This window comes from Xiphophorus couchianus, chromosome 24 (assembly GCF_001444195.1).
Source record: "Xiphophorus couchianus chromosome 24, X_couchianus-1.0, whole genome shotgun sequence".
Lineage (NCBI taxonomy): Eukaryota > Metazoa > Chordata > Actinopteri > Cyprinodontiformes > Poeciliidae > Xiphophorus > Xiphophorus couchianus.
Window position 1 is genome coordinate 2,959,891 of NC_040251.1, and position 11,804 is coordinate 2,971,694.

Here is an 11,804-nt window from a genome sequence, read left to right on the forward strand (position 1 = left end):
ACAATAGATCCTTCGGAAGGGAAAGATGTAAAAGATACCGCAAGATTGGTAAGAATTAAGATCTATAATGCCATGTGTACACTGAGAGAAACTATTAGTTTAAATTTCATTTGTTTCTAAGTGGTAAAAATGATTAAAACCTCATGACAGAACTAAACTGTCATAAACAAGTTGCTTTGTTTTCCCACCACAAACCCCGCACCCCACAACTAAACATTACATCAGCTAAAAACTGTGCCTCATTATCGAGATATTGGGAACTAAACCATTACATCTGTAAAACACATTTTGGTATGCAGAGGCTTTTAGCAGTAAACCATAACCTCGGCAACACATGCCTCATCTCTTGCAATGAGCGAACTTAACAGCTTCCCCAGCAAGAAGCGCCTCAATCTCAACAAGATGAAGTCAGAGATCAAAAACATCTAAAGTACGATGAGGTCTGTTAAGATTATTGCAAAAGTTAATTACACAGAGATAATAAAGTAAGTATCAGAAAAAGGGCTTGTTTATTTCAAGATAATTTTATATTGACAAGAAATGTCTTAATCTACCTAAAATGTAGGCTGCCTTTTGCTGTTGAGGTATGTTTCGAAGCAAAGTTGATTAATTCAAATAGTTGAATCTGGGGCTTTGCATTGCTATCATCAGCATATTAAAATGGATTTTTTTTGTTACTATTAATATTTTTTTTCTTTTTGTACAAACTGCAGAGAGTTTTCGTGTGAGGAAAATCTGTCCAGTCCCACAGAGCGCAGAGGCAATGTTTTATTTTGTTCAACGGACGCCGGCTGGGATGTGCTCAGACATCTGCTGGCGGCGCCTCCCTGTGGCGGCTCCTCTCAGGGAAGGTGAAAGCAGAGCGGATGAGGAGGGTTTAAAACGGCCCATCTGCTCCGGGTGCGTCGTGAAGAGCCTCAAACGCCCCGTCGTCGTCTTGAAAAAGCCGACTATCTACAGAAAGATGGAAAACCCTTCAACTCTGGAAGTTTTCCAGATGCTTCCTAATGGCAAGAATTCTAAGTGTGAGAAATCGGAAAGGGACGATGGATGGAAAGGCGAATGAATGGATGAATTCATCATGAATGGATGTTACCCTAATTTATATATTTTTTTAAATACAGCAAAAACTGCCTTATTACATTTATTTCCAAAGCTAAACCTTAAAAGGGAAGTATTGTGTTTTCCAGCCACATAGTGTCATTATACAGCACAATCAAGTAACTATGTTACCTACAATTGTTACAAAAATGCTGCACATCAAATATGACTTAAAAAGAAGTCTGACATTGTAATTTACCATCGTAAAAGTGGGCTTCTGTCTCTTTAAGAGGCTCCCGCTTTCTGAAACTACGCCTTCAGGAAGTCATCACATCTCTCCTCTACTTACACTTTAGCAAAGCTTTTACCAGCATTTCCCTGAGACGTAACTCATATGAGCTTAGCAGTACGATCAGGTGTTTACTAATTGCTGCTGGCTAGTCTGAAGGAGCTGAATGGTTATCCATCACACAAAAAGAAGATGTTCTATGCACCACCAATCTGCAACCAGAAAACTGCAAAACAGCTGAAACACTGAGCTCCTGTAAATCAAGACCTAAAACACACCTGCTTAGAGTTGCCTTTTATTAGTAGGAATGAAACGACAGCAATGTTTCCATCGACCATGTAATTGCCCAAATTGGAATTCCAAAAATAAATTTGCTTAATAGAAACATACCAATTCTGAAAAAACGTCAACTTTTTGTAAAATGTTTTGCTCTAGGATGAGGTGTTGTTTTTCTTTTTTGTTGTTGTTGTTTTGTTTTGTTGGCCATATCAAAATTAGTGTATTTTGCAAAGCTGCAATAAAAACACATTTCACATCACACGAGTCATGTGATCGACAACCGGATTTTACTACTGGCAGAACGACGAAGAGAACGACAGGAAGTAGTTGAAGGATAGCGGCGTGGCATGTTTATTGACGACTTATGGCGTGAACAAACTTATTCACGTGTGATTTTAATTGCACTTCTTATTTAGTGGAAATTGCACAATTGCGAAATTGTGTTGTTTGATTTTTTTGTCATTAGCAAAATATCAATGTTTTGCACACATTTTTAATGGAAACACAACTACTGGTCAGCATGTTTGATGTGTATTTGCTTGCTAATTTTCATAATGACGTTTGACAAAATGTAATGTTTATTGCCGTTTCATAACTGACGATTATATAATATTATGACGTAAAGCACTTTGAACTGTCCTTGTCGCTGACATGTGCTATGCAGATAAACTTAGAAATGTTCTCCAGATCTTCAGATGTTCTGGGAAATAAAAACTTTTACCTCATTGTCTGCTTCAGGCTGAGTAAAAGGATTGCCTTCAGCTACATGCAATATTTATTTAAAACAGATTCTTCTTCTCATCATATCAAATTGAGCCACTGCTGCTTTCCAGTCGAGCCCAAAATGAAATTCTAAGATGTTTAACTAAACACTTTATGCTGCTTTATGTCACTGGTTGGTATTTCTTAACAGATTTCCGGGTTGAATCACTTGGATTTTTCTTGGTGTGTTTTGACCAGCAGGGGGAGCCAGCAGATCAGAGAAGAAGGTGAGTCAACCAGGCATTTCTACCAGAGAAGGCCCTGAAAAGTGAAGCTGAAATTCCTTATAAACTGGAGCAGAACCTGGCCGCGTTTAGTTCTCACTAAATCCCATTGTAACCCACAGAGAAAAACTGAAGTATCCTCTAAGAAACATGATTATTATAATTTTTGTTGTCAAAAACTCAAATGTAGTTCACTTATTTCAAAGCTGTCAGACACTATTATGTGTGCTATTGTCATAGTGTCTTAAATGCGCCCCCAAAACTATGATTATTCAACAAACTTCATTTTCCCTGTAGCGTTGAGTCATGGAAATTAAGCACAAATACAAGCTGGAGGGTTCGGAGTCTTCATAGCTCCCTTCAATGAGCTGCGTATGCAAATTTTTGCTCATAAAAGCTCAAAAACATAAATATAAAAACACTCCCCTGTTGGGGGTTGACAATTTATTTTACAAGTTTTAATACAAAAGAAAAAAATCAACCCTACTGCAAATTCACGATGGCCCACGTGGATCTCCACTTAAGGGCAAACTCCTTTTTGTATTTTTAATCCTAATTTGCTTTTATTTACCTCTCTGCTAATGATGGGAGCCAGCCAAGCGTGGAGTAAAGTGGGCAGCTCCGCATATGGCGCCGCAGCCACGAGGAACGTCAGTCTGAGTGACGCGCCCCACGTCCATCCTGCAGGACTCACCCGTCCAAGAAGCGGCGGCAGATGCAAAAGTCTCTGAAAATACTGTCGGGGTCAGACTCTGCTAGCTGGAAAAACAACAGATGCCGTCTTATTTTTCTAGTTTTATTTCTCGTTATAATCAGAGACTCGTGCCGCGCTTGTAGAGGATTTTGTTTCGGTTATACGAGGTCACTGTGTTGTGATTTGCCTCAATACCCATTTTCTTGTTTTGATGCTGATGTCCTGTGTCACTCTAAAATGCTTCTTAGCTACTCATCACTGATCTAAGTGTAAGATGACGAGTTGTAGTTTCACTCTACACCAGATTGTCCAACATTAGGTGCAGTAAATATTTTTGTTCCTTTATTGTTTCCATTAAGCAAATTAATTTTCAAAATGTTAAATTGCACAATTATATGGTCAAATGATTCAAACTCATCAGTCTGATAGAAAATTAATTTAAATGCTTTTTATGCATTTTCAAAATCTTATGTGTGGAATCTGGATTGAATTACTTTAAGATAAATAGAGTATTTGTCTACGAAGTCTCATCTCTGAAACATAAAAGAAGTTAAAATATTTGAACGCTTTCTGTCAGCACCTCCGAAACTAAAATAATAGGAAAGATTTAAAAAAAAGTAAGTTCCGGTTCTGGTGCAGCAGATCCACTCCAAACACACCTGAAAGTCTTTGTCAAAAGTTCCCATCTGACCAAAGGACTTAATCCAGTAGAGTTTAGTAATCTCTGTATGTTTACTTTGTGATGATCTCACAAAAAAAAAAAAGATTTCTGGCATGCCTCCCAAACAACTTGAAGTAAATAACATCCAGTTGTTAGAAAAAACCAGTAAACAATGTCATTTGAGATCTCTCTGAACCCAGATTTCAGTTTTAAGCCGAGTTTAACAGTTAAATCATGGATTTTTCTTTATGGGTAGGTTCTACCCAATTTGATTGAAATCCTCAAATCATGCTTTGTACTTGTGAGCATCATCAGGCATCTGTGTTCTATTTATGGCCCAAATGGGGGGTATTCCCTTTCACCTTCCTTTGGCAAAAAACATAAAACAAGCATGCAGACACTCGTACACATGCAAACACAGACACTTGGAGTATATTGAGGGCATCGAGGCTTTGTTTTCACCAACACCCAGGGGAACTTGTGTCCTTTGTCAAAGCAACTGGTTTTGTCGTACTGGCAGCTTCAGCTAGGAGGCAGCCAGAGCAGTTTCAGTGGATCAGTGGCGGCGTTTAGATAAAGGAAAATACAAAAGAACTCGACGTGGATGTGAACATTTAGCCCCGTAATATTTCTCAGCAGAGTTTCAACGGATACGCCTTCAGTTTGGATGGCGCCAAATGAGGACAGGGATCAGCACTTATGGTGTCTGTCAAGTTGATAGGAAATTTCTCTCTGCAGGGGTTGCAGCAGAAAACAATTTCGTTCATGCTGGGATGGATGTCCTTGATGGGCAAATAGACATGTAGACATGTTGCTTGTTATAGTTTACATACGGAAATTTCGCGGACTCCTACAACGCTGGAAGGCAAAGAGAGGGTTCTTTTAGCGCGGTGCCGCAGTAGAACAATTCAGTTAAAATGAAACCTGGAGATGTAGGTGTCATTAATTTACTGTAGTGACCCACAGTAAAGGAAAATAATGCAGAAAAAACAAAGAACAGCTCAAACCCACTCAGATTCTCTCTACGTCGCCTGCCTTGCACACAGAACGGTTGGCATCGCATCTGACTCACAACAGCTTCACTAACGTATCGGGATTCAACACCAAAAAACACAAAAACATTCAATTACATTATTGTATTTTCAGGCTTAATGTTTATTTTGTTGGTGTGTGGGTTTCTTTTTATCTGAACCGAAACACACATGAATTTCGCAGCACATCTACAGGTTTAGATTGCCATAGTCAAGCTAGCATAACTGGCACACTTCTCTCTCCCTCGCTATTTTCTTAAACAAAACTTTTTCCTGGCCTTGTTTTCTAGTTGTCACGGTGTTGACATTTAGTAGCAAAGACACTGTGTCCCTTTCTCTTTTATTTATCAAGGAAACATTTAAGTTTTATCAGTTAAATGACAATGTCGCAGCTACAACCAATGGTAGTCATCGTTGGCTACCAGGGATCTTGCGCACGTGATGTAATGCTGCAACACGTCTATGTAGGAAGAAGCAGAAGGATTATAGGTAACACCATCTATCTATTTTCATACATCTAGGTTATGGTAAATAGCCTTTACTTGTATAGTGCTTTATCTGGGGCTATATCCTACAAACTGGCCAATTAAATCTTTACAAAGGAACCTGGTTTTGAAACAACCTAAGCAATCTCAGCCCTATTAAAATGTTTGTGCGCGGGTGTGCCGTGGTGGCGTAGTGGTTAGCGCGACCCGTATATGGAGGCCTTGAGTCCTCGACGCGGCCGTCGCGGGTTCGACTCCCGGACCCAACGACATTTGCCGCATGTCTTCCCCCCTCTTCTTCCCCGTTTCCTGTCAGCCTACTATCATATAAGGGACACTAGAGCCCACAAAAGACCCCCTGGAGGGGTTAAAAAAAATGTTTGTGCGCTCCATTAAAATGTTCAGTCTGCGCCAGAAAACCCACCAAATTAAAACATATTAATTCTACCAATTCTTGAAAAACTTGTTAAAATGTATTAAAGAACATCATGATAAATTCAAACTTTTGAACACAGTTTTGGGAGTTGCCACTCAATTCTCAAAAGTACAAAATTAAAAGAATCTCCATGCCCATTATGATTGGACGGACTATTTTGAATAATGTTATTTGTAGTTGTCATTAAAATGGAACATAATATTAATATTTAAGACTCATAAACCACTCTGTGGATTTATTTATTAATGGATTTAATGTCTACAAGATGAAATTACAGCCTTCTGACGTTTCATAAATTCACTTTGTCTCAGTCGACTAAAGCCCTCAAGCTTCGTTTTGTGTGTTTGGGGCCCTCTAACTTTGCTGGCATCAAAAAATGTCCTGAGGATCAGTGTTGTTCCTCCAAATCTGCATGTATTTGTGTGTGTGTGTGTGTGTGTGTGTGGGTCTCATCTCAAAGCCTCTGGGATGGTCAGGTCCAATTCTTATCACGGCTGTCGTTGAACAAGCTAAGAAAATGGTTCGCTCCTCCTCTGAAATCCTCTTTAACCATTAAACCACTCATCCATAACCCTCATTCACTCATAAATTCATCAATCAATTAATATCCATAGTCATTCCCCTGCAATGTAAATCAACAATCTAGATGTGTATTCTAGGACAGTCTTCCCTGCAGTTACCATGCCCATTGTTGTTCAGCGGACGGTTCATCATCTTCATCTGATTTCACAGCTGTATGTGCCCCACGTCTTAACACGTCACATTTCATCGGACGGTCCAAGCTCTAAATCTTTTGTGCGATTGTGTTGATGAGACGTGGTGATTAAAATAGATTCCTGTCACACGGTATTTGTTGGGACTCAATACGAGTGTTCTCGTATTGAGAACACTCGTATTCTCAATACGAGAACACGAGTTATTCTTGTATTACCAGGAGGTAATCCTTGGTTAGAGGAACTCAGAAAGTCACAGCCATTGCTGATGTCTTTTTAGACATACTTACTCTTTTTTTTTTTACTCTATAATAAATAAATATGATCTTATTAAAGCAGAACAAGATGAGACAAGGGAATGTAGGTCAGATTTATCAGTTCAAGAGAAGATTCTTTTCAATCAGCCCTCAGGAAACGATTTGTAACAAACACTGATAAGCAGTACGAAACAGCAGGCCGGCTGTGTCGCGTTAACTCATCCGGATTTAGCTTCTACTCTCTGAAGACTTGCATTCAATTCTTATCACGCTGCTGACTTTAAAGTTTCTCTCCTTTCTGTCCAATCGTTCTTATTTGGAAATGCAAATAAGAACTGGGTACCCAGTTTCTCAAAGGGTAAAGAACTTCTTCATACTGTGTTGGATAGGGACAATTTTCAAAACACACAAGACAGTGTGAGAGAGTCAAGGATTATGTGTCAGACAAGGTGGCAAGTGGCTTCAGAGCACCGCAGGGAACTGTATTCTCACCACTTATTTCCACTAGCTCGGCACTAGGATGAGGTGGTTTTTTTGGTAACTGGTTTATTTCATAAAACTGCAATGGAAACACTTTGTATCGCATCCCACGAGTCACTTGATCAACAACCAGAAGTTGATGTTGGTGTATTTCCTGCTGCAGGTTGTTTGAACACCAGACAGAGGGCACAACTGAAGGATCTATTTTCTTGTTGTTGCTCTACTTTTTTGTCGCGGTTGGCAAGCAGCGTTTTGATATGTGTTGCTGCCATCTACAGGAACGGAGTGTGGATCTGGATAGCTATGTTTTCTACGTTAATTTTGTCTTCACAGGTGGGAATCTACTATCAACTCAAACTGGTGTTTCTCAAGTATTTGGTAAAATTACAATCTCTTCTCTTCTCACTGTACAATAAGTTGTCCTTGTAGTAAAACTTTTAATAGATAAACCTTGTTCTTTATTGCATGTTTTACTTTTGTATCCAAACAAAGGACAGAGTTTGAATCCAGAGGAGCCAGCCATGTTTTTTTAGCTCCTCGCCCACTCAAAGCCTATTCATCATTGGTTTTTGCCAGGAGGCATCATGTTTCCATTACTGGCTGCATTGATCACATGAGAGGAGCGACTGGGGCAATATTTTCCATTAGGGATATGGAGTTTTTTGTATAGAGCAGTTTTTAAGAGTTATGGGCAAAGGCTTTTAGTGCATGCAACAAGCACACTTATCAGAGGTTTTATTGTTCCCAAAACACAAAAGTGCCCTGGTTAGAGCTTCAAGCAATAAACTCCTCACAGTAAGTGCAGCTGGTTTGATATTGGAAGAAAGAGAAGGATAGTTTTCGGAGGAAACTTGAGATTTTACATGGTCTGGAAAATGTAACTCCACGTTTTATTATTATTTTATTCTTTTCCATGTTCACCAAATAATTTAAACTCTTTCCTGTTGTTCTCTTATTTAATTGGGCCTGAAAATTTGGAAAGAGCCGGTCCAACACTTTCATCCAAAATTAAAGATATTATTTGCATTCACTTATTAGACCACTGTTGGTGTTTTAGACTTTTGCATTAAATGTGGCGAGTTTTTATCTGCTGAACCCGAACACAGCAATGATATTAAATAATGTTCTACTCTGGAGTGAGTGGCTGCTGTTGACAAAAAAAAAAGAGTAAAATTATGTTGTGGTGCACCTCAGGGAGCTATTCTCAGATCCTTTTAAATTTCATTCTGGTTAACTGATTTACCATGATACTTTTAAAAACACAATTTTTACCTTGCTTGATATTGTAACGTCTTATTTTTTCCCCCATGAATATTCTGTTACGCTATACAGGAAAAGAAACAAGGAGCCCTTGTTGGACTTCTCGCAAATAATTATAATATGAGGTCATTCATCTCTAATGACCATCAGAACTTTCTGCCGTATTTAAATGTGATGCCTTTGATCAGCTAATATTTGAAGATTCTTTATATATTAATTTACAGCTGAAAAAGTGTTTCATGTATTTTTTTTTTTCAAATTAGATATTAGATTTTAATAATGAAAGCACGTTTTCTTTCTTAGTTTTCTTTCCAGTCTCTTCTCCATAATGTTGTCACTCTGTCTTTAATGTTCTTTGATTGATATGGAGTCAAATTAGTAAAAAAAAAGAAATGCGGGCGAAAGAAGTGCGCATACTCACTTCGCAATTTTAGCTGCAAAGCTGATGGAAAGGCAACATGCTGAAGATAAGTGTTTAATCTCTGACATTTTCTCTATCTGTTGAATGCAATGGCAGGCAACATCAGCAAGGGGAAGTTTAACATGTTAAGAAAACTGAAAAAGCAGCAATGAAGAAAGGAGAAAGAAGGATGGAAATTTGTGTTTGCCTTTGTGAATATTTTTTGTAATATATACAGAAGAAATTTATGGAAAAACACAGCTAAACAGAGCTGCAGTAGGTTTTATTTTTTTGGCAGACTGTTTTCATTGCCCTCTAAGAGTCAATGACCACATGTGGGTTTTCACTGATGGAAATCTAACATTGATTACAGGCGGTGGTAGTATTAGAGTAAATCCAATATGACCTGTTAGTCTCTCATCTTACATCACACTCTTTTGCACAAATGCCCGTTGCTACATTTGATTTACTTTCCATTCGTCTCATTTGTTTTCTACTATCCAGTTTTGACATTTGAAGGCAGGCGTGAATTAAATCTAAAAAAGTATCTCGATTTCTTTTTGTGTCCTTTCCATTTAAGATTTTACTAAAGAGTAAGGTTGTACATGCTGTATTTTCTACCCTTTTAAACTCAAATGAGCGCAAACCACTGTCTTCCAACTCTACCAGAATCACCCTGTAAGGGGACTACTTTAATTAAACTCTTCCTTTTTAGAGCTAACTCAACAATCAGGAATTGACCATCTCTCCTTCATGCCCTTCTGCTTTCATTAGGAGTGTGGTACCCTGATAGGAATTGTGTGTAAAATGTCGGGAGGTAGCAACACAGAAGGGGTGGGGGCTTGTCCGGGACCAGCCTGGGTTCATCACCTTGCTGGAGGCCACACATGGATTTGGGTGGAGGAAGTAAGTCAACTCATAGAGTGACAGAAACTACAGAGACTCCCCGTGGACTCATTAGCTGTCACCTTTCTCCTATAGTCCCTGAGTGTCCTGATCAGGATTTCCTGTTTGTATTAACTTGTGAACACTTTGAACATTGAACTGGAGCTACAGTTGATTAATTGGACCAAAAAACGCTTACAGAGATCATTAAGGACAACTCGTCAAACCTAGTGTCATGCAGCTAGCCCTGCTACTACAAATTTGAAATTGCAAAACTGCTGGTATTAGGAGCATAGAAAACAAAACACATTTTCAGTCAAGCAAAACATTTGGTTTGTTTAACTATAATTCACAACTACTAGCCAAATTATTAGCTTGCCTCTCGCTAATTAGAAAAAAGTCTAGTCTCCGTTTAGTCTTGAGCTAGCCTACTGACATGAGAAAAACACTATAACAAAACTTAAGATTTATTTTTAGTTCAAGTTCTGTAAATCTGAAGCTTCAAAATCTCAACTTTTATTTTTGTTGGTTGTCAGGAAATAGTTGTAAGATCCAACAAAATGTCTTAAAAATCTTTTATGTTTTCGAGTAAGGCATGCAAAAATGTAATACCTACAATGATCCAAAACACACCAGCAAGTCCACCTCCAAATGGCTGAAGGAAAACAAAATAAAGACTTTGGAGTGACCTAGTCAGGTGGTCCAGGGTCTTCTGAAACAAACAACTGCATATTGTATGTCAAAGAACTGTGGAGGGCGAGCATAAAGATTAAAGGAAGTTATTAGAAGCATTTCTTGTTTCCACTCTGACCAGTTTTCCAGAAGTTTTAATGTAGCAGCTTTTGTCTGGTGTGGCGAGCCACTCATTCTTTCTTTGCCTCTTTTGACTCAATGTGGAACACATTTAATGCTCTATTTGTATTCTCTCCCATGGGCCATTTTACAGTTGGGTGGTTAGGTAAAGACATGATTACCATTCAGTGTTATATAGGTGCGCCAATTAAAAGCAGATACAGTCCTGAGCATCTGCGCTGACTGCAAACAATCAACAGCGAGTTGTTCTCTATTGTCTGCACTGTCCCTAATCCAGACATTCTAACCCTTCCTAGCACTTTTCTGTTGCTGCCGTCCAACCCCAATGATGGCAGATTAAGCTCTGCACAACTGTCCATCTGACATGAGGGCTGGATTTGTGCTGGATTGGGAAATAAAAAATCTGGATGGGTGGCCTCCAAAGCTCTGTAATTCTGGACATACACGCTCTCAGAGGGAAGCAGATTAAAAAGCAGGAGATGGGAGTGAGCGCGCAGGTTTTAAGGAGCTCATTTGCGCCAGAAAGTTGTGGCCGGGGCTTCTCTGAGCTGGTTTTCTTTTGTGTGTGTGTGGGGGTGTGGGCGTGTGTGTGTGTCACTTGTCATTACCAATAACAAGGACGATGGTTTTCTAGATTCCAAATGCCCCTGGAGGCTAAAGTTCTGATTCAGACTGCCCCATCGTCCCCAGACGTGCCCCAGTAATGCCCGTGTGCCTCATTGGGCATGCCCCCCCCCCCCCCCCCCTTTTTTTTATGCATCTGAGGGAAAATTGAAGGGTGAGGGGCAGTGGGCATAGAGGGCGGCGGGTGATGGTCACCCAAAGTACCCCTCTCTCAACATGCAGCCTGTTTGCAAAACGGTCTCTGGAAACGGTCGCAACAAGAACCTCGCTCGACGAGTATGCAAGTCGGTTTCGTCATATAAATTCGAGAAGAGTCACGTGTCGATTGGGTCGCTCACGTGACCTCCCCCTCCATGCCCCCCCGGGTGGATGGGCCAATAGGGTGGCAGTGTTTTTTCCAATCAAAGGAAGAGAGAGGTGCGTGGGGGTGGCGGGGGGTGGAGAAATCATCTTCCCTTTGCGATTTTTAA